This window comes from Bufo gargarizans, chromosome 3 (genome assembly GCF_014858855.1).
Source record: "Bufo gargarizans isolate SCDJY-AF-19 chromosome 3, ASM1485885v1, whole genome shotgun sequence".
In the NCBI taxonomy this organism is placed as follows: domain Eukaryota; kingdom Metazoa; phylum Chordata; class Amphibia; order Anura; family Bufonidae; genus Bufo; species Bufo gargarizans.
The window spans coordinates 484,644,121-484,669,177 of record NC_058082.1 but is presented as its reverse complement, the minus strand read 5'-3'; the positions used below and the strand labels follow the sequence as shown (position 1 = coordinate 484,669,177).

The window sequence follows — 25,057 nt, the reverse complement described above, 5'->3', positions numbered from 1 at the left end:
TGTTAGCCGAGACAAAAAAATGTCCCCCATATGCCCTGGCCTCTCACGCCGAATTTACTTACCTGGCTCCCCACGCCACTACTGGTCCCCGCACCGCCGCTGCTGCTTCTCCCTGTGCGTGAATGAAAACATCCGGTGTCGGGAGGGGAGGAGGGACAGCCAATATTAGACGGTGACAGGGACGAGCCTCCCTAGCATTGTGGGTGACCTTAGGGAGGTTCGTCACCGCCTGCCATTGGCTGCTCCCCGACGACAACGGATGTTTTCATCCGCGCACGGAGAGATTCAGCAGCGGTGGTGCGGGGACCAGAGTGATCTGAATGGTTACTGAGACAACACAAATTTTGGGCAATATTTTCAAAAATATCCCTTTATTGCCTTCTCAACAGCTCTTCATCACAGCAATACGGTTAATGATATTCTAATGCACATAAGAGCGCTGTTCATTTTTAATACCTGAAACATTTAAGGAATTGGGGTAGAGGATTTTCAGCTTTTCATTTATGAGCCCACGAGTGACATCCAAGTAATCTGCTGATCGGATGATATTTCTAGTTGCTCCTACTGCTTGTTTGAAGAATGCCATAATATCTGAAAGTCTTGGAGCTTCCCTTTTGGATCGTTCCTTTAAACTGAAAACATATCGAAATCGAACCAATATTAAACAAAAATAATCGAATTATCTAAGGCAATTTAGAAAAGAGGGATGAAAGGACAAATTAATATTCCTGGACCTTTACATGGGGGCATCACAAATACTTGCCTATACTCTGGACTAAATAAACCTGTCAAGGATGATCTACTGATCAACATTGTGAGTGATCTCTGTGGGGATATGACATTAGTGATTAGCGAGTCCAGGAGTTGGATGGATGGATTGGGCCTTTGTTTTAGGCCTACTGTAGAAATTTCATTGAAGACTCAACCCCACCCCCCACCTTGTCATGATGTTTTTGTGATTTCACATAATGTCCAGACCATCAATAGGATTATTAATATGAAATAACCCAAAAATGTGAAAATCCTGCAGAAAATTATTCACTTCACTGTTTGCCCTATGTTGAACCTCCTGGGCTCTCCGTGGGATTACTTTTTGCAATCTCAGGTCATCTGGTGGGCCAATTCTAACCTGAGAAAGTTGTGTGAAAAAAATCACCCTACTAAACAGTGGTCCTCAACGACTGTCTGAATCTGACTGGTGATGCCACCTGTCTGAACCCTACAGACCTGCCATCATAAATGCAGTGGAGGAAGGCAATGTCTTCTCCAATGCATTAATGATGGAAATATGCCATAATTAGTGGAGCAATCACCAGCATCCAACACACAAGGTCTTGACTCTGGCTGTTCTAAGATGACCTGTGCAGTGACACCTAAAAGTGAGGAACCCCTCGGAGTGGTATTTACTTTTTTTCAGTGTGGTATAAGGGTCTAAATTAATTTTATGGATGTGGTCATGGGTTTGATTAATTCAAGGAATCTGATCTGGGGTATGATTATTTTTAGGACCTGGCCTGGGTTTTAATTGATGTTAAAGCATCACTACCTTTTCAAAGAACCTTTGATATGAAAATCAGAAATATCAAAAGTTTTAATCAGTGGAGGTTTGAGACCCTCACCAATCTCTAGAATAAAGGGAGAAAAGTGAGCGCATATTGTTATTAAATTACATTTTGGGGTTTCCCATTAACAAATAATAAATTGGGAAGAAATTAGTTCTACATCTTTACAATTAGTTTGCAGCTCGGACCTTCACCTGATCGCAAATGGCCCTTTGCTAAAACTAGTTGAGTTACCTAAGGACCTACATTCTAGGGTAATAACATAGTACCACATATGGGTGCTCTTTAACCCCTTCTACCCTGGGCGAGTTTTCGCTCTACTGCCCAGGCCATTTCTTGCAAATCTGACATGTGTCACTTTATGTGGTAATAACTTTGGAATACTGTTATTTATCTAAGCCATTCTGCGATTTTTTATTTTTTTTTTCTCTCGTGATACATTGTACTTAATGATAGTCATAAATTTGAGTCAATATAATCATCTTTATTTATGAAAAATCCCAAATTTATAAAAAACTTGTTTTTTTATAAAAGTGATACCCCATAAAATATTTTTATAAAAGTGATACCCCATAAAATATTTATTACTTAATATTCCCCATATGCCTACTTTATGTTGGCCTCATTTTGTAAATGTCATTTTTTTTTTTTGAATTTTAGAAGCAATTCTTAATTTTTTTTTACACATTTCCAAAACCCACTTTTTAAGGACCATTTCAGGTCTGAAGTCACTTTGTGGGGCTTACATACTGGAAACCCCCCATAAATGACCCATTGTAGAAACTACACCCCTCAAGTTGCTCAAAACCCATTTTACACACTTTGTTAACCTTTTTAGGTGTTCCACAAAAATGGAGATGAAATTTCTAAATTTTACTTTTTGGGCAGATTTTCTATTTTAATCAATTTTTTTTTCTTTAACACATTGAGGGTTAACAGCTAAAAAAACCTCAATATTTATTACCCTGATTCTGCGGTTTACAAAAACACCCCACATGTGGTCGTAAACTGATGTAAGGGCACATAAGAAAAGGAGCGCCATATGGTTTTTAGAAGGCAGATTTTGCTGGACTGGTTTTTAGATGCCATGTCCCATTTGAAGCCCCCCTGATGCACCCTTACAGTAGAAACTCCCAATAAGTGACCCTATTTTGGAAACTAAGGGATAAGGTGACAGTTTTATTGGTACTATTTTGGGGTACATATGATTTTTAATTGCTCTATATTACGTTTTTGTGAGGCAAGGTAACAAAAAAATTGCACCGTTTTAATTTTTTACAACATTCATCTGACAGAGTAGATCATGTGCTAATTTTATAGAGCAGGTCCATATTTTTTTATTATTCTGCCGATCGTCTTTTGCAGGGGATAGTCTTTTGCAGGAAGAGTTGACGTTTTTATTGGTATCATTTTTGGGTACATATGATTTTTTGATCATTCATTATTACACTTTATGTGGCAAGGTGACCATAAAGTTTTTGGCACAGTTTTTATTTATTTATTTTTACAGAGTTCAACTGAGGGGTTAGGTCATGTGAAAGTTTTATAGAGCAGATCGTTACGGACGTGGCAATACCTAATATGTATACTTTTTCTTGCTTATTTAAGTTTTACACAATAATAGCATTTTTGAAACCAAAAAAATGATGTTTTAGTGTCTCCATAGTCTGAGAGCCATAGCTTTTTTTTTATTTTTTGACTGATTGTCTTAGGTAGGGTCTCATTTTGCAGGATTAGGTCACTGTTTCATTGGTACTATTTTGGGGGGCATACACCTTTATGATCGCTTGGTGTTGCACTTTATGTGATGTTAGGTAACAAAAAATAGCTTTTTGGCACTGTTTTTATTTTTATTTTCTTTGCGGTGTTCACCTGAGGGGTCATGTGATATTATTATAGAGTAGGTTGTTATGGATGCGGCAATACCTAATAAGTCTACTTTTTAAATTTATTTCACTTTAACAAAATAATAGCAGTTTTGAGGCAAAAAAATCATATTTACTGTCTCCATTGTCTAAGAGTCATATTTTTTTTTTTTTGACTGATTGTCTTTGGTATAGTTTCATTTTTTGAGGGATGTAGTGACGGTTTGATTGGTTCTATTTTGGGGGGCATACACCATTTTGATTGCTTGGTGTTGGAATTTTAGTAATGTAAGATGAGAAAAAATTGCTTTTTTGGCATTGTTTTTATTTTTTTCACGGTGTTCAGTTGAAGGGTTAGGTCATGTGATATTATTATAGAGATGCTTGTTTTACAGATGCGGCGATACCTAATATGTATAAATTTTTTATTTATTTCACTTTAACACAATAATAGCATTTTTGAAACAAAAAAATGTTTTAATGTCTCCATGTTCTGAGCTATATTTTTATTCATTTTTTTTGCGATTTTCTTACGTAGGTGCTCATTTTTTGTGGAATTTTGTGGGACATACACCTTTTAGATCACTTGGTGTTGCACTTTTTTTGATGTAAGGTGTGTAGGAAGGCGCAAGGGTCCGTCATTTACGGAAGGTACGTGTCACCGAGGTTCCTGGCCTCAGTGAGATAGAAACAGTAATTTTGTGTGTCAGCGTCAACTAGTGCTCGCTGACACTGTTTTACTTAGTGTGGCTGTAAAGCCAATCCGGGCTGGTTCTTATTAGGAGCAGCCAAAGAGCAAGGCCAGGTTTTGGGCTGGGTTTAAAAACCCAGACAGCAGCTCAGCTGGGTGTGGTATGATCCTCCAAGTGATAGTGATGCTGTGGAAGCTCTGTGTTTCTGGTAGCTGAAGAGTTCCGCCATGCTGCAAGGCTGAGAGATGCATGAGAGCCGCCTGCTGGGAGTCAGGTGCCCTAAAGCCTGCTGTGTTCTGCCAGGTGATTTATGTTGTTCTGGGGACTCTTGCAGTGTTAATTAACACCAGGACCCTGTAAAGCATTGTTTTACATTTTCTGCCTTTTCTGTGTGAATAAACACTGGACTTTTGTTTTTCAACCGTGGTCTTGCCTCTGTATTGCGTCCGCTTACCCTGCCTACCAGAGCAAATCCCTACAGGTGACAAAAATGGCTTTTTTTTTACAGTTTTTATTTTTTTATAGTGTTTATCGGGAGGGGTGGATCATGTGATATATTTATAGAGCTGGTCGTTACAGGTGCAGTGATACCTAATATGTGTGTTTTTTTTATTTTTTGAAAATATCTTATATTATAAAATCAGGGAAAAGGGGCGTTTTTTATTTATTTATTTTTTTACTTGTAACTTTTTTCTTTATTAAAAACACATTTTTTTGCTTTTTTTTAACTTTATTTCTGTCCCACTCTGGGACTTCAACTTTTGAGGATCTGATCCCCTCTGAAATGCATTACAATGCATTGTAATACATTGCCTGTTAGTGTATTACACTAACAGGTTGCCTAGGAGACCCAGCCTGGGGATGGATCTCCTTGGCCCCCGTAGAAGGCAGGTCCTGATGCCATGCAAGATATGGGGCAGCTTGTGCATGGCATCGGGCTGCCTTGTCTCACATCAAGTCCATGCCACAGCAACGCGGGGATCTGATGGGCTCCCTGACCCACCGCATGCACCTTCTATGCCGCTGCCAGCACTGACCGCGGCGTAGAATGGGTTAATCCGCTGGCTTTTACAGCGATGCCGGTGGATACAGCAGGGGCCCGGCTATCAGGGACTGCCGGGCCCCTGCAGTGATCGGGCGCGCACCGCTCCAGTGCCGCCCGATCACCATGACGTAATAGTGCGTCAAAATGCGGCAAGTCACTTGCCGCCATGATGTACTATTATGCCATATGTCAGGAAGGGGTTAAGCGCTCATACATCAATAGTTGTCTTGTGGTACATTTCTCAACCCAGTCTGCAGTTATCTTACTCTTTCCTAGTCTGGGCATATGCCGAATCCACCCTCTTCTTCGCTTCTTCAACAGATGCTCGAATAACACTGTCATCAAGTTGGATCTTTTCCCCATCTTAGAAAATAAAGATCAATTTATTAATATTATACACAATGACAAAACCATATCCTTATGCCTTCTAATACTTGAAAATGCATTAATATAATTTGAACAAATAAGTACAATGTACACGATGTACATATCCAACTATTACTTTTGTCTGGCAAGTTGGCATGACAAGTCCTTGGCAATATACAGCATATTTCTATTGCCACGTGCAATGACTGATCAGCTATTGGAAAGCTATTAAGCATCAATCTGCCATAAGAATGGATTAACACAGGATTTTTTTTACCGTGCTGTAAAATGCGCAGTGACCCATTGGTTCATGGCTAAAATGTCCAAAACTACTGAGATTACTTATGCATGCTAGCTATGCACTTTCAATGGTAGATATTGTTAATGTGGCTTATTATGCACTTACATATTGAAGGTCTACACATGGGAAGGGAATAGTTAACTGGCAGACATTAGAGACCGTTTCCAGGTGGTGGGCTGTCCCCAACTGTCTGGTTAGTAAGTTGCTGCCAAGTAAGCCAGAGAGAAGATGTGTATGGTTCTTGCTGGTGTTTTAAGCCCACATCCTGGGTATGTGTAACTTTATTAGAAGTCAAGGTTGAATCCGTATCCAGGGAAACACCATCCCCGTGAGAAAAAAGCTACCTGAAAAGCCACTGTTTCCGCACTCACCTCCGAGGGAGAGAAGCAATGAACCTCTACAGAAGGTTGAGCACCATTAAAAGGAACAGTGGTGCATGGACACAGAAGCCAGTAAAGGTAACGCACATTTATGGATATAGACTTCACTCTATGTGGTTTGGCTTATTTTGCTTCAGGAGCCTTCCACTTCACTAAGACAGATTGGCCATCTGTTATAGGACTACATCCCACAATTGGGCCTTGTAGTACATGTGACTGATAGAAAATTGCACGTCTTTGGTCATTTGGGAAGATTGTTTGCAGGAGAAAGAGATTCAGAGGGGACTGTTATCATTTCCACCCCCTATACTCAGCCTATGGGGAACACTGTGTGATATATCGGAGGACAGTGCCCATTACTTATACTGTGCCACCCATCATCCACTCAGTAAAAGAGAGACAGTATTTTGCTTTAACCAGGCCAGCCTGGTCATTTCTCTTCCCCTGTTCTCCTGCCTTTCATCCTGCAATCTAACACAAAGGGAACCCCAGCCACCACCAGACAGGAGCTCCCAAATTCAGGGTGTGCCCCGCAGGGAAGAAAGTGTGTGTTTTCTTAACACTGCATTCACAGCCTGGGGCAGTGCTAAAGCAGGGTTAACCACATTGAGGACTACATCCATCCTCATTGTTACCACCACCACTCCCATCCTCTGGAGCCCACACCTCCCCTGTGGGTCGGCGTGCTGCACATCAAAAACTGCTGCCACACAGCATATGGTTTTACTGTGAGCTGCAATTCAGTTTGGGGCCATGTATAGCAAAGCTCGTGATTTCAATGTGCTTCACCTGTACAAAATTGTGACAATTCACTGTAAAATCAAGTGCTATTTTGTCACGGTTTCTATGTGTTTTTTACTGCACAATCCAAAATCGTCATGTGTACATATGCCCTAATGGAGGATTCATTATAGCATTGAGAGGTTGACTGGCACCATACACTAACATCTATCATTATATCTGGTTTATTCTATGTACTATTGATATATAGCTCATCCATAGAAATGTATACATTTCTTTAAATTTATTTCAGGTCCCTTTCTAATGAATTTGTAAGAAGATTGCATTTATTCGTAGCCAAATCAAATCAGTTTGAAAGTGCTCATATTGCCCTGAAAAGTTGTGTATGTCATTCTTTGGTATCGTAGGACTGTATACAACTACTTTCTAGCTCTTTAATACCTAGACACAATTGGTAACCTTAAAGTGACTGCAACAGTATCTAGCTGTAAGTAAACGCATGGTCTAATAACACACTACACTGTCAGATTTCTTATGCTTTTAAAAATTCAAAATTGGTTCAAAAACCATCCCTTATTGGGGGCAAATGCCTGGCGGTGTTTATATACACATGGTAGTATTGGCAAAAGCAATGGAAAATTATACATTTATTAAGGGGGTTGTCTTTCTTCAGCAAATGTATCATATAGCAAAAGTTAATACAAGGCACTTGTGATTGCCCATATTGCCTCCTTTGCTGGCATGATTAATTTTTCCATCACATTATGCCCTGCGCATATCCAGGAGTTATGACCACCCTAAAATCCAGCAGCAGTGGCTGTGCTTGCTTACTATAGGAAAAAGCTAATCAAACTAAACTTAGACCCTTAAAAACTTTCAATCTTTATGCGATTCAATTAAAAGACCTATAGACACAGACCCTTAAAAACTCTCAATCTTTATTCGATTCAATTAAACGACACAGGTCAGGATGTATAAATATGTAAATTATGGTCAGTAAGTCAATTCACAGGTTACCAAATATTAAAAAAAATATAATAAACTCCTTTGTGGTATAAGGGAAATTGGAACTCATTAGGGTTCACTAGGGTGTTTTAGGGTAGGTACGAGGACGGAGAGTCTCCACCTTTAGGAGACATCTCCGGGTTGAGTGGTATATAGGGTCTCTATAGGGAAAGACATCCCTCTCTATCTTTTTTTCCCTCCCCAACCTCGCCATCCGCACTGTTTATTTATTTTTTGGGATATTTGGTAACCTGTGAATTGACTTACTGACCATGATTTACAGATTTATACATCCTGACCTGTGTCGTTTAATTGAATCGAATAAAGATTGAGAGTTTTTAAGGGTCTATGTTTAGTTTGGTTAGTTTTTCAGAATTTGTAGGACTCAGAATTGACATTGATTGTATCATCCTATAAGCCTTATCTATAGGAAAGAGCAACGGCCTCTCTATGGGAGCGGGCATAGGCACACATGAGCAGAAGCTCTCATGCTGGCCACATTGTATCTGCGCTGCAGCAGTGGTCCTGACTATGAGCAGTGTATAATGTGATTCTGAGTCTCCTGCAAGGAGGGCTAAGTGAAGCTTGGCTATTTTCGGCGCTCCCATAGAAACGAATGGAGAGTGGCTGCGCACACGAGGTGCGTCCTCTTATACTTTGCAGGCTCAGTTCTAAAGATATCAGAAATTGGGGGCATATTGCCCTTCAGTCCAGTATTGCACGTTAATAAATTTGGTGCATTCTAAAGTGTGTACAGATTACTCCAGTGTTTATACTCCAGTTTGAAATTGCGTCATTTTGTGTAAAAAGTCGCAGTAAAAAATCTGGAGTGCACCTAATTAGCATAGCTACCCTTGTCCATTTCCCATTCACTTTTCAAAATAGAGCAAAAAAATATATAAAAAAAAAATTATATCACAATTAACTGGAAAAAAAAATGACACATCAAAATTTTTTACCTTTTTTAAAACTCATTTGATAAATTTTCCCCTCAGTGCACAATTTATTAGTATTATTTAGATAGAATACAAATAAGTCACGGAGCAATACGAATGCTTGTAAAAATTACATTGTACAGAAAAGTAATACAATTTCTTACAAAAAAAAAATAAATCTTATTGTTCAATTAGATTGCATTATAATGTAACACAATGACATGAAAAAAATAATTACCTTGAATGGAAGCTGGATTTGACTGTGCCAGGAAACATGCTAGCAGAAATACAGCACAAATATGTTGATTCATTTTAAGACTCCTGGAAAAAAATACTTTATATTAAAACAGTCATTCATTTATGAGTGATATATGTAGAAGATAGTGTGTTTAAAAAAATAAAGAAATTATATACACACAGTGTGTGTATAGATCTATACAGTGTGTGTGTGTGTGTGTGTGTGTGTATATATATATATATATATATATATATATATATAATTATTGTAAGTATGTAGAAGATTCTGAGCATCTCTTACCTCCCTCCTAAAAGGTAAAAGCTGTTACTGGACAGCCACAATTTATAGTAATGGCTGAGTACTTTCCCTGGACACAGATACTCCCCATGGGCAGGCCTAGTAATGTTGCAGCAACTGTTGATGAGATCCTGTCAATCACGAAATACTGTAGGAAATTGTAAAAAAAAAAAGAAGAGGAAGAAATACCTAAGAAACCTTACAATGCTTTTTGTAACCTGTTCACTGTACTGTACTAACAAATTTCAAAAATAGAATGTTTTATGTTGCAATATTTGATTTACAGAAGGAAGTATTTGTATAAATAGAAAAATATACATCTCAGCCCAGACACACACACACACTAGGGCTGGGATAGTTGTTAACCCCTTAGGGACACAGCCTTATTTCACCTTAAGGACCAGGCCATTTTTTGCAAATCTGACCAGTGTCACTTTAAGTGCTGATAACTTTAAAACACTTATCCAGGCCATTCTGAGATTGTTTTTTCATCACATATTGCACTTCATGACACAATGAAGTAAAAAAAAATTATATTTTTTGCACAAAAAATTACCAATTTTACCCAAAATTTGGAAAAATTTGCAAATTTCAAAGTTTCAGTTTCTCTACTTCTGTAATACATAGTAATACCCCCAAAAATTGTGATGACTTTACATTCCCCATATGTCTACTTCATGTTTGAATTATTTTGGGAATGATATTTTATTTTTTGGGGCTCTTACAAGGCTTAGAAGTTTAGAAGCAAATCTTGAAATTTTTCAGAAATTTACAAAAACTCAATTTTTAGGGACCAGTTCAGGTCTGAAGTCACTTTGCGAGGCTTACATAATAGAAACCACCCAAAAATTACCCCATCTAAGAATCTACACCCCTCAAGGTATTCAAAACTGATTTTACATACGTCGTTAACCTTTTAGGTGTTGCACAAGATTTTCCTTTTTAACCCATTATTTCCACTAACAAAGCAAGGGTTAACAGCCAAACAAGACTGTATCTTTATTGCCCTGACTCTGCCGTTTACAGAAACACCCAATATGTGGTTGTAAACAACTGTACAGCCACACAGCGGGGTGTAGAGTGAAAGGTGCGCTGTTTAGTTTTTGGAGGGCTGATTTTTATGGACCAGTTTATTTACACCGTGTCCTGTTTCAACACCCCTGATGCACCCCTGAAGTAAAAACTCCCTAAAAGTGATCCCATTTTGGAAACTACGGGATAAGGTGGCATTTTTTGGGGGACTATTTTTAGAGTAAATATGATTTTTGGTTGCTCCATATTAAATTTTTGTGAGGTAAGGTTACCAAAAATTGAAATTCTGAAATTACATCTCCATTTGCCATAAACTGTTGAGGAACACCTAAAGGGTTATTAAAGTTTGTATAATCAGTTTTGAATACCTTGAGGGGTGTAGCTGAGGTCAGGGGGGCTTCAAAAGGGACATGGTGTCAATAAAAAAGGCCATCGAAATCGGCCTTCCAGAAACCATGTCGGTCCTTTCCTTTTGCAGCCTCCCTTTTACTGATACAGCAGTTTACGACCACAAATGTGGCATTTCTGTAAACTGCAGTATCAGGGTAATAAATTTTAACTTTTGTTTGGTTGTTAACCCTTGTTTTGTTACCGGGAAAAATGGATTGAAATGGAAAAGTGCCCAAAGTAGCGGTTTTTGGCAGTTATTTTTTTTTTTTTTTGACCATGTTAATCTGGGGGGTTGGGTCATGGGGTATTTTTATAGAGGAGATTCTTACGGACGTGGCGATACCTAATAAGTATTCCAATAGTCTGCTGACTATAATTCCTGTTTCTGGTCTTATATTAAAATATAACTTTTATTTTCCTTTTATTAAATACTATATTTAACATACAAAAAACAAAAAAAACACACTCTTTTAAAATGTATATGGAGGGCTTGGACCTGTGGGCTCAGTATTCGTATTGGCTGATTAATCAGAGGGACATTCTCTCATAGATATCATGGACTTCTCTGTATTTAATTGTGTAATGACACTTCAGTGTCAAGACGGAATGAATATAGTAACTGTGTAATCAGCAGTGAGGGACACAATAGATACATAGTTGCGGACGTAACACTATTACCAAGTACGGCGTATGCCTGGTGTCGGGGTGACACCTACTGGCATTGAAGTGTCATTACACAATTAAATACAGAGAAGTCCATGATATCTATGAGAGAATGTCCCTCTGATTAATCAGCCAATACGAATACTGAGCCCACAGGTCCAAGCCCTCCATATACATTTTAAAAGAGTGTGTTATTTTTGTTTTTTGTATGTTAAATATAGTATTTAATAAAAGGAAAATAAAAGTTATATTTTAATATAAGACCAGAAACAGGAATTATAGTCAGCAGACTATTGGAATATTGATTTGACCTCCTGGGTTTAGTGGGTCATCTGAAGTAGTGGATACCTATAAGTCTACTCTAAAGTCTAAGTGTCATTTATTTATTTTTTTATCCGATTATCTTATGTGGGGGCTCATTTTTTGCGGGATGAGATGACGGTTTTTTTGGCACTATTTTGGGGGCTAAATGACTTTTCGATCGCTTGCTATTAAACTTTTTATTATGTAAGGTGACCAAAAAAACTTTATATAACAGTGCTAAATTGGGAAACAAACTCAGGATCGCTGGATGGTGATTGGTGGGGTGAAATCACCCCACCATCACCATCCTGTTCCGGGTTATCGGGTCTTCAGAGGCCCGAATTACCCGGAAACTCAGAAAACCACAGGTCTGAATTGACCTGCGGTTTTCTGCGATCGCATACATGGGGGAAGGGGGTCACCGGACCCCCCGGCGCATTTGCCCCAAGTGCCTGCTCAATGATTTGAGCAGGCACGGGGTTCCGATTGCCGCCGGCCGCGCGGCGGTGATCAAAAATACACAGGGCGTACAGGTATGCCCTGTGTCCTTAAGTCCCAGGACATCAGGGTGTACCTGTACGCCCTGTGTCCCTAAGAGGTTAAAGGGGTTCTGCAGTTTTTTTAAACCGATGATCTATCCTCTGGATAGATCATTAGCATCTGATCCGACACCCGGGACCCCTGCTGATCAGCGGTTTAAGAAGGCAGCGGCACTGGCAGTAGTGCTGCGGCCTTCTCGCTGTTTACCACAGGCCCAGTGACGTCACGACTAGTATCAATGGCTTGGTCTGGGCTAAGCTCTGTTCACTTAAATGGAGCTTAGCCCCGCCCAGGCCATTGATACTAGTCGTGACGTCACTGGGCCTGTGGTTACCAGCAAGAAGGCCACGGCACTACTGCCAGCGCCAATGCCTTCTCAAACAGCTGATCGGCAGGGGTCCGGGTGTCGGATCAGATGCTGATGATCTATCCAGAGGAACTGAAAAACTGCAGAACCCCTTTAAACCTTTAATGAACCCTGGGAAAATTTGTGCCATGCTTTCCAAGACATTGATGGGGCAGTAGATAATGTCCCTAGGACTTCTAAAATTCCTGCCATTAGAAAATTTGACTGTCCATGGAAGGAATAACGCAATTGTCATTGTCATTCCAGTAAAGTTAAAATCCACAATAGTCCTTAGTTTTATGAGATGTTTAACCAGCATCTACTTCACCTACAGCAGAACATTTACATAAGGGCGTAAAAGGAAAAAAGGTTGTGAGGGGCTCGACTGTTTGATGACAGAAAATAAAGACATGCACTGGTTTTCTGCCATGAAAAAGTAAGAAATTCTGGTGCACATTGTTTGTGCCCAAAACTTTGCAACTTCTTGTGATTTTGAAAAATATCATAGAAAACAGATAATAGTGCACTAACAAAATAAATGCAAGCATTATATATCGACTAAGGCCCTCACTCTGATATGATAAAATCTGAGACTCTCAACCAATATACTTTGATCAAAACAAATCTGTGCCCGCCTACCTGTGCTAAAGTGGTCTCAGTACAGGCAGGTATTTATGATCAGGAGAGCAGACCCTGCACATATAGTGTGCTGCTCCTAGTTACCAGTGTGTTTACCAAGCAACCAATGATAGGAGCCCCCCACACAGTTAAATGTACCACCTAATCAAGCTCACCTGTGGGCTTGGTGGGGCGAAAGTGCACAAGAATGCTACTTCCAGGATAAAATAGAAGCGCATTCACACTTAAAAGGTGCCACTCCTCCAACTGTATACTACAAACTAAACTAAATCACAGAAAAAAAAGATAATAATGCACTAACATAATAGACACAAGCATTATATATGGACTAGGCCCTCACTCTGATATGATAAAATCTGAGACTCTCAGCAAATATATTTTGATCAAAACACCTCTGTGCCCGCCTACTCGCGCCAAGGTGGTCTTAGTCAGGCAGGTCCTACTCTTAGGCTGGTTTTAGAAAAGCAAGGGTCATGCTGCGGACTCGTAGCGCTGCACCCGTCCTGAACTTCCAGCACTGCTGCGGTCGGATAGCATTATATTGATTTATGATGCTATGTAACCCTTACAGTTCTGGAATGTATTGGATAACACTGACATTATACAGTACATTCCAGACCTATAAGGGTTACATAGCATCATAAATAAATATTATGCTATGCGACCCTGACAGTGCTAGAAGTTCTGCAAGGGTGCAGTGTTGCGAGTCCGCAGCGTGACACTTGCTCGTCTGAAAGGAGCCTAAACTTACCTATGGCGTTGGGCATTTATGTTCAGGAGAGCAGTATAGTGTGCTGCTCCTAGTTATCTCTGTGTGCATCCAGCAACTAATGAGAGGAAGAGCACGTACACCTATATGTACTACCTAATCAAGGTCGCCAGTTAGATAGGAGGGGTGAAAGTGCACAAGAATGCTGTTCCCAGGATAAAATAGAAGCACATTCAAGTATACTACAAAGTAAACAAAAATCATAAAAAACCGCAAAAATAAAAATATCCTGCACGATGTGAAAAATAAATATGCGGATGTCCATGGATAGATTTTTTATAAAAACATACACATACAATAGGAAAAATTAATTATGAAAAAAGTAGTAACATAGTTTATAGGGTTGAAAAAAGACATATGTCCATCCAGTTATGCCTGTTATCCTGCAAGATGATCCAGAGGAAGACAAAAAAATAAAGTGAGGTAGAAGCCAATTTTCCTCACTTTAGGGGGAAATAAATTTCTTCCCGACTCCAATCAGGAAATCAGAATACACTCCAGAAATACATCCAGGCCCCTCTTGAACTCTTTTAGTGAATTCACCACCACCACCTCCTCAGGATAAGAGTTCCATAGTCTCATTGCTCTTACCGTAAAAAATCCTCTTCTATGGCCTCATGCACATGACCGTTGTGTGTTTTGCGGTCCGCATACTGCGGATCCGCAAAACACGGATGGCGTCCGTGTGCGTTCCGCAATTTTGCGGAACGGCACGGGCAGCCTTTAATATAACTGCCTATTCTTGTCCGCAAAGCACGGACAAGAATAGGACATGTTATAGTTTTTTTGCGGGCCTCAGAACGGAGCAACGGATGCGGACAGCACACAGAGTGCTGTCCGCATCTTTTGGATGCGGACCAAAACAACGGCCGTGTGCATGAGGCCTATGTTTGTGTACAAACCTTCTTTCCTCCAGACGCAGAGGATGTCCCCTCGTCACAGTCCTGGGTATAAATAGATGATGGGAGAGATCTCTGTACTGACCCCTGATATATTTATACATAGTTATTAGATCTCCCCTTAGTCATCTAAAGTGAAATAACACTAATTTTAATCATCTTTCTGGGTACTGTAGTCCACCCATTCCAGTTATTACTTTAGTTGCCCCTCTCTGAACCCTCTCGAACTCTCCTATGTCTGCCTTGTTCAAAGTAGCACAGAACTGTACACAGTACTCCATGTGTGGTCTGACTAGTGATTTGTAAAGTGGTAGGACTATGTTCTCATCACGGGCATCTATGCCTCTTTTGATGCACCCATTATCTTATTGGCCTTGGCAGCAGCTGCCTGACACTAGTCCTACAGCTTAGTTTGCTGTTCACTAAAATTCCTTGGTCCTTTTCCATGTCAATGTTGCCCAGTGTTTTACCATTTAGTATGTACTGGTGACTTGTATTTTCCCTTCCCATGTACATAACCTTACATTTGTCAGTGTTAAACCTCATCTACCACTTTTCTTTCCAAGCCTCCAAATTGATATTTTACTGTTCAAGCCTTCTACAACATCATTAATAAATATATTGAAGAGAATAGGGCCCAATACTGACCCCTGAGGTACTCCACTAGTGATGGTGACCCCTCCAATACTGACCCCTGTGGTACCCCACTAGTGACAGTGACCCAATCTGAGTGTGTACCATTAATAACCACCCTCTGTTTTATCACTGAGCCAGTTACCCCCATACAGACATTTTCCCCCAGTCCATGCATTCTCCTTTTATATACTAACCCTTTATGTGGTACAGTATCAAATGGTTTGGAGAAGTCAAGATATATACAACATCCATTGATTCGCCATGGTCAAGTCTAGAACTTTCCTCATAGAAATGAATAAATTAGTTTGACATGACCGATCCCTCATGAAGCCATGCTGATATGGCGTTATTTGCTTATTTTCATTCATCTCTTAGAAAACTTCCAAGCAGTTTACCCACAACAGATGTTAAACTTACCAGTTTCCGGGCTCTGTTTTTGGACCCTTTTTGAATATTGCCACCACATTTGCTATGTGCCAATCCCGTGGAACACTCCCTGTCAGTATAGAGTCCTCAAATATTAGAAATAAGGGTCTGGCTATGGTATTACTTAATTCTCTTAAGATAGTGGCGTTTATGCCATCTGGTTCCGGCGATTTGTCTATTTTAATCTTTTTAAGATGCCAAATACAATACAAAAGTGTAGTCTGATTTGTACAAAAACAGCAAGGCAATCAATTACATTGTCAGATGAGAAACATAGGACATACTATTAGGGATGAAAATGCCCACAAAGCATGCATTCAAGGTTATGCAGAGATCTGCAAAGTCATATAAAAGGATAAAGATATAATGAAATGAGAATCTGATTTGTTCACCAAAAAGAACAATAAATCAGTAGCCTATTTGAAGGTTTTTCCTAGTTTACAGAGGTAGAGAAACCATTTAAAATCACCATTCTGCAAACAGAAGGCTAATAAATATTCATTGTAGGACATGTGAGAAGAAAAGAGAGAGTGAAGATTAGGCAAGCAAATGAAAAGAAGGTGGACTACAACAGGACATGACATGAGAGGGATGACAAACAGGGATGGGGGTAGTATAACCTCTAAAGGTGTGTACAAGAATAATGATCCCATAATTGCCAAACGCGATCAAACCGGTCAACTTGATTATTCATAATGGCCATGAGATGTTCAAGTCTCCTAATGTCCATAACCTTAGTGATGAGGTCAAGTTGTGTGGGTGCTTTAGTACTCTTCCAAAAGCTGGCAACAAGGCATCTAGCGGCTGTGAAAATACAGTATGTAATATCAATGCCAAAGAGCGTTTTCTATGAGGTATGGAAGGCATGTTCACTAGGTAAAAGAAAGGATCTAAAGGAAACCTAGTGTCCAGGAGTTGGAAGAGGATACCCTGAACCAGTCTCCAAAAAGGACATAACAATGGGCATTCCCAAAAAATATGTATAAAGGATCCTACTCCTGTTCCGCACCTCCAGCACCTATTCGAGACATTTAAGGTTGAGCTGCCTCAACAGTTGTAGGGTGTGGTACCAAAACATCCAAATCTTATACGAGTTCTCCCTGTGGGAGACACAAGTAGAAGTCAAGGCAGCTCTCCTCCAAATCAGTTTCTATTCTTTGGGGAGATTGCACTGTCCAAGATTGTATCCCATTTAGTCATATATGAGTGTCGGACAGGGGCGGAGGAAGGAGGAGAGGAGAGAATAACGTAGATCTCGAAAATGAGTCCCTTGGTCGAATCTGAAAGTTTGCATCATTTCTCGAACGAGGTTGGAATAGATACCTATGGTGATTTAAATAGACTGTTGAGGAAGTGTTGTATTTGTAGATACTGGTATCTAGAGGAGTCTGGGAGCTGGAAGGCAGATCTAAGAGTATCAAGCGGAAAGAGCCACAGGGTTTTGTAGTCTACTAAACGGAATAACTTATTAGAAAATCATGGTATAAAAAAGGAAGGGAGCTTACCCTCGGGAATATAGAGTTGAATAGAAAAGGAGTCATAGGGGACTTATTGAAGACTAAAGCGAATCGTTATCTGCATGTCCGCCAGATGTTATATGTAAAGGACATCGGGCCTAGTAAATGGGACTGTTTTGCGGGCAGTGTGGGTGACCATAGAAGGGAATTCGGATGTATGGGTGCTAACCATAGTTTTTCTATTTCCATCCATCTAGAGTAGGCATAAAGGGAGGACCAGGTTGGGAGTCGTCTTAGATGTGTGGCTCAATAGTACCTAGTAATATCTGGAACTGACAGTCCTTTCTGCATTTTAAGAGCCGTAAGGACCCCACAGGCTATTCTATGTCTTTTTCCGTTCCATAGGAACCGTAGGATAGTGGATTGGATAGCTCGTAATTCGTTAACACGTACAGGAACAGGAAGGGTTGCAAACAAGTATAGCAGTTTGGGAAGAATGGACATTATAACTGTTGCTATATGGCCAAAGAAGGATATCGGTAAGGTCATCCATTAGCCATTAGGGTTTTAAGATCATGGAGGAGAGTTGGGAAATGCTGGGCATACAGGAAGGAGTATGAGGCATTTTGATAGTGACTGTGGGTCGGGCGTAAAGCGCGTGTAATGTGGTTAGAAAAGGAACAGTGATACAAAAAGCCTGCAGGGTGGAGAACATGAAAGGCCAACTTAGATGGTCTAATGCTTTTTCTGCGTCCAAGCTTAATAATAGAGCTTGTTGCTTACGTTTATTAACAACATCAATCAAGCTTATAGTTCTCCTCATGTTGTCTCCACCCTGCCGGCAAGGAACAAAGCCTACTTGGTCCTTATGTATCAATTGGGTGAGCCAATGTGAGAAGCAATTAGCAAGGATTGTAGTAAATATTTTAAAGTCAGAATTAAGGAGATCTATGGGTCGATAATTTGACCAATCTAATGGGTCCTTGTCTGATTTTGGAATGAGGGTTATATAAGAGTGAAGAGTCGACTCAGGTATCGGGGCTCCCTGTAAGAAGGAGTTAAATAAGGTTAACATATGCACAAGGAGGAGAGGAAAAAATTATTTGTAATAGATCCCATTGGATCCAGGGGATTTGTTGTTAGGGAGCTGTTTGATTACCCCCTCAAGCTCTACCACCATAATCTGGGTATTAAGCGATGCTAATGCCGTGTTCGACATCTTTGGCAGATTACATTTATTCAGAAAAGAGGAGAAAAGGTTTTGGCGGTCTGTCTGGTTGGATGGAAGTTGTTGCGGGAGGGAGTATAGAGACGTGTAGTACTCTTGAAAAAGGGTGGAAATAGCATTAGGGTCATATATCATAGTGCCGTTGGGGTTCCTGTTACATTGGATTTAGAAAATTGACATGCTAACATAGTGTGGGGCTTATTACCCCATGCATAGATACATTGCCTCCAATACAGTAGCAACTTTTCTGTTTTCGCAATGGCCAGTTCCTGCAGTCTAGCGTGCAAAAGTACTATACGGCGTAGTAGATGGCATGATCGACATGTTTCTAGCCGAGATTCTAAATCTTTCAGCTGAGCAGTGACTGTGGCCTTTAGCAAAGTAGTTTCCCAGTTTGGAGCCCAGAGCAATAAAGAGACAGGGCATTTTTAATGGGGCATTTCATCTGACGGTTTTCCTCAGTGAATACAGTGGAGAAAAAAATCTTTAGTAGTTTTGCTATCGCCTCGTTGCTGTCAGCAACTCCCCCCTCATCACTCTGTAAAGGGCCAACCCCTTCAGATTTATACTTTTTACCATTTATATAGTTGAAGAATATTTTAGGGTTAGTTTTACTCTTTGGCAATGAATGTCTCTGTCTCTAGTTTGGCTGCTTTTAGTTGTCTTTTACATATTCTATTTTGTTCCTATCCCTATGATAGAGCCTGTAGCTGACAAAGAAGTCGTCCCAATTCTCCAGGAAGTCGACCCAGTTCTCCAGCCCAGTAGTAAATACAAATCATAATCCTGACAAAAAATGCCAAGTTGCCATGTCCACATACTAGATGAAGAAAACATTTAATTTTTTTAATTTTTTATTATATCTAAAAATAGAATGGAAGTACTTGACACTATAATTTTAGATGCATTGCAGCAATAAAACAGTTTTGCAAAGGTTGACTTTTGGCCGACTTTTATTTAAGTTTTTACTTCCTACTTCCTTATGATGTCAATGTTGCTTGTAAGACCTTAGAGCTGACACCTGTCAGCAGACACCTGTCAGCAGATATGTACCAATTAGGGCTGAAGCACACAAACTTTATTTTTTTTCCACATCCGTTTTGAGGCCTGTGTGCAGAACCATTCACTTCAATCGAGCACCGAAAAAAATGGAAGTGAATTCCGTTTCCGTATGTCCGTTCTGCAAAAAAAAAATAGAACATGTCCTATTATTTTCCACATTACGGACAAGTATAGGACTGTTCTATTAGGGGCCAGCTGTTCTATTCCGCAAAATACGTAATGCACACGGCTAGTATCCGTGTTTTGCGGACCGCAAAACATCAAACAATCGTGTACATTGGTATCTGAAGGCATCTGTGTTAGTCCCATGTTCATATGTGCCTGCACTGCTGAGAAAAATGGGGTCATTTCCATTGCTTCTAGAGGCTCTGCTCTCTCTGCAACTGCTGCGTCCTCTGCACTATGATTGACAGGACCAGGTGTGATGACATTTTCACTGCCTTCCCTACATGTACGGTGCACCGATTGGGCGGGCGCAGATCAGTTGCTGACAGCTGGGCCCCTGCTGTATTAGCCAGCATAACTGGAAATGCCAATGCCGGCACATTAACCATTTATATGCCACTGTCAATGCTGACTGTGGCATGTAATGGGTTTGCAGAGAAAGGAGGCGCTTTTTGACTCTTCATGGTCCCCCCAGTGCTGCGATGACAGGGGGCCAATGGTTGCAATGGCAGCCCAAGGCTTCACACAAGCCTCTGGGCCAGCCAGCTATAGAAGCCTATGAGGTCCAACCCTCAGGCTGGGTCTCAGTAGTACACTGACTGACAATCAATGCAGTACAATACAGCATGTATTGTACTGCACTGAAACAGGGATCAGACCCTGGAAAGTTAAAGTCCCATACTGGGAAAAACCAGTCAGTATCTGGTGTGGCCACCATTTCCCTCACGCAGTGCAACACCTCTCCATCGCATAGAGTTGATCAGGTTGTTGATTGTGGCCTGTGGCATGTTGGTCCACTCCTCTTCAATAGCTGTGCAAAGTTTCAGAATATTGGCAGGAACGAACACGCTGTCATATACGCCGATCCAGAGCATCCCAAACATGCTCAATGGGTGACATGTCCGGTGAATATGCTGGCCATGCAAGATCTGGGATGTTTTCAGCTTCCAGGAATTGTGTACAGATCCTTGCAATATGGGGCCGTGCATTATCATGCTGCAACATGAGGTGATGGTCGTGGATGAATGTGAGGTGATGGTCGTGGATGAATGGCACAACAATAGACCTCAGGATCTCGTCACGGTATCTCTGTGCATTCAAAATGCCATTAATAAAATGCACCTGTGTTCGTTGTCCATAACATACACCTGCCCATATCATGACCGCACGACACCACACATGCTGTCTGCCATTTGCCCTGAACAGTGAAAACCGAGACTCATCTGTGAACAGAACGCCTCTCCAACGTGCCAGACACCATTGAATGTGAGCATTTGCCCACTCAAGTCAGTTACGACGACGAACTGCAGTCAGGTCCAGACCCTGATGAGGAAGACGAGCATGCAGATGAGCTTCTCTGAGACGGCTTCTAACAGTTTGTGCAGAAATTATTTGGTTATGCAAACCTATTGTTGCTGCAGCTGTCCGGGTGGCTGGTCTCAGACTATGATGGAGGTGAACATGCTGGATGTGGAGGTCCTGGGCTGGTATGGTTACACGTGGTCTGCGGTTGTGAGGCCAGTTGAATGTACTGCCAAATTCTCTGAAACGCCTTTGGAGACGGCTTATGGTGGAGAAATTAACATTCATTGCATGGGCAACAGCTCTGGTAGACATTCCTGCAGTCAGCATGCCAATTGCACACTCCTTCACTGCGACATCTGTGGCATTGTGCTGTGTGATCAAACTGCACATTTCAGAGTGGCCTTTTATTGTGGGCAGTCTAAGGCACGCCTGTGCAATATTCATGCTGTCTAATCAGCACCTTGATATGCCACACCTGTGAGGTGGAATGGATTATCTTGGCAAAGGAGAGAAGTGCTCACTAACACAGATTTAGACAGATTTGTGAACAATATTTGAGAGTAATGGGTCTTTTGTGTATGTAGAAAATGTTTCAGATCTTTGAGTTCAGCTCATGCCAAATGGGAGAAAAACTGAAAGTGTTGCGTTTATATTTTTGTTCGGTGTATACACTCACCTTAAAAATTATTAGGAACACCTGTTCTATTTCTCATTAATGCGATTATCTAGTCAACCAATCACATGGCAGTTGCTTCAATGCATGTAGGGTTGTGGTCCTGGTCAAGACAATCTCCTGAACTCCAAACTGAATGTCAGAATGGGAAAGAAAGGTGGGCTAAAAACAGCAGAAGACCCTACCGGGTACCACTCATCTCCACTACAAATAGGAAAAAGAGGCTATAATTTGCATGAGCTCACCAAAATTGGACTGTTGAAGACTGGAAAAATGTTGCCTGGTCTGATGAGTCTCGATTTCTGTTGAGACATTCAAATGGTAGAGTCCGAATTTGGCGTAAACAGAATGAGAACATGTATCCATCATGCCTTATTACCACTGTGCAGGCTGGTGGTGGTGGTGTAATGGTGTGGGGGATGTTTTCTGGGCACACTTTAGGCCCCTTAGTGCCAATTGGCCATCGTTTAAATGCCACGGGCTACCTGAGCATTGTTTCTGACCATGTCCATCCCTTCATGACCACCATGTACCCATCCTCTGATGGCTACTTCCACAGGATAATGCACCATGTCACAAAGCTCGAATCATTTCAAATTGGTTTCTTGAACATGACAGTGAGTTCACTGTACTAAAATGGCCCCCACAGTCACCAGATCTCAATCCAATAGAGCATCTTTGGGATGTGGTGGAACGGGACCTTCGTGCCCTGGATGTGCATCCCTCAAATCTCCATCAACTGCAAGATGCTATCCTATCAATATGGGCCAACATTTCTAAAGAATGCTATCAGCACCTTGTTGAATCAATGCCACGTAGAATTAAGGCAGTTCTGAAGGCAAAAGGGGGTCCAACACCGTATTAGTATGGTGTTCCTAATAATTCTTTAGGTGAGTGTATATAACTGGTATCACTGTCATCGCGCTGACCAGCAGAATAAAGATAATGTGTCACTTTTCCCACACAGTGGATGCTGCAATTGCAGAGTTGCCGCCTTTCCTTTATCCTGTTTTCCAAAAAAGCAAAATAAAAAGTTATCAAAAAATCGTACGTACCGCAAAATAGTACCAATGATAATGGCAATTCATCCTGCAAAAAATAAGCCTTCATACAGCTCCATTGAGAGAAAAATAAAAGTATGTTTGTCAAAAAGTAGCTGTACTGGTCCCCAGAGGCTGTTCAATAGCAGCAAGGTGCCCGTAAGCCAATCCATCAAAATCTGCACTGCAAAAGCCAAGTGGCGGTCTTTCCCTTCTGAACCCTGGGGTGTACCCAAACAGCAGTTTACATCAACATTTAAGGCATATCAGTAGCCAGCAGAACCCACCTAACAATTTAAAGGGCTTAATGTGTTTCAGATGGCACGCGCTGGGCCCAACAAATTGGGCACTCAAATGCCATATCTGTGAAAAATTTACAATTTTCACTTTGCACAGTCCACTTTATTATTTATTCATTTCTGCAAAATACCTGCGGCATCAAATTTCTCACTCGACCGCTCAATGCTTTGATAGGTGGAGTTTCCAAAATGTGACTTCTCAAGGGTTCTATTTATTATTTCCCTCCCAGAGCCTCTTCAGTTGTCAGCACAAGATGCGTAAATCACCACATCGAGCCTTATATACGCATGGTGCCCTTTTACTCCTGAGCCATGTTGTATATCCAGGCAAAAGATGAGGGCATCACATAGGGTGTTACTAAAACCAGGAAGCACGGCATAATAATAACAGGGCCAAGTTTTACTCCACATGTTCTGCTGTGAATTAAACTTTGCAAAACATCTGTAGGGTTAAATGCTAACTACACATCTTGATAAATTCTGTGAGGAGTTTCTAAAATGGGGTCACTTCTTGGGGGTTTCTTTTTTTTACTTTGCCTGAGAGCAGTCGTCGGCCAGTGCTGTATAAATCCCCAAAGTAGGCCTTAAATGGTGCCCTTTCTCTTCTGAACTCTGTTGTATGCCCAAACAGCAGTTTACCACCACATATGGGGTGTTGCTGTATTCAGGAGAAAATGGATAACAAACTGTGGGGTCATTTTCTCCTATCACCCCTTGTGAAAATGAAAAATGTGTGCCTAAATTGATTTGATATTTATTGTAAAAAAAAAAAATCACTTTCATCACCCAGTGTTTCTAAATTCTACGATGCGCTTGTTGGGTCAAAGTGCTCACTGCACTCCTTAAAAAATTACTTAGGGGGTGTAGTTTCCATAATGGGGTCACTGCAGAATCAGGGTAATAAATATAGAGGTTTGTTTTGTTGTTAACTAGAGATGAGTGAATTTTTCAAAAATTTGATTCGCCGTTTCACCAATTTTTTTGGGGGAATAATTCCGGTCGATACGAATATATTCGTGTCGAATTGCATTAAACAATGGCTATTTCCTGGCTGCAGAGAGCCTTTATAGTGGTGTAGAACACTGTGTCTTGCAGTAACACGCATAGGGAGTCTGCTTTGGTAGTGAAATAATACTGTGAGTCAGTATGACATGCAGATGACAGGCGTCGCTCTTAGAATTACTGCACACTTCACTTATTAGAGGAGTCACAGGGCCAAAACTGACCAAATAACTCAAGTATGAACTCAGCCTTACAGGTCGATGTTAGCGCCAAGAAGAAGCGCACTCCTTTTACACCCTTGTCCGCTGATTCCACATAGATGTCTACAGAACCTGTTCTATTAAATATACAAGTTGAGCCCCCGACAGAGTGGAGAGGGTGTCAGCAGTAAGTTTGTGTTGACGTCACTGATTATTTTGCCCTTCCTCTGATCCATCAGAACAATAACCCACAAACGGATCCTGCCTGTTGAGCATACTCTTCACTCGGTCAGCATTTGGTCAGTAATCCATCAGTATTGCTAATGCCAAAAAAAACAGGAGTGAATCGAAAACAGAGATTACACATGAATAGAATATGTGCATGTCTTCTGTGTTTTGTATCCACTTATTTAAAATAAGCCTTGGTATGTACAGAATGGTAAGAAGCGGTATAATATGTAGTAAGCACTGCAGGGATCATATCTAAGACATGTAAGACGTCCGGGGGTCCCGAACATTGTGGACAAGGTCTGAGAGATGAGAGTCGTCCATGTGT

The 25,057-nt window shown here is 40.8% G+C and overlaps 1 pseudogene; it reads right to left on the bottom strand.

The window, feature by feature from the left end:
• The window catches only part of LOC122931696, a 35,604-nt pseudogene extending 16,858 nt beyond the window's left edge, over positions 1-18,746 (bottom strand).
• Between the last annotated feature and the right edge of the window lie 6,311 nt (positions 18,747-25,057).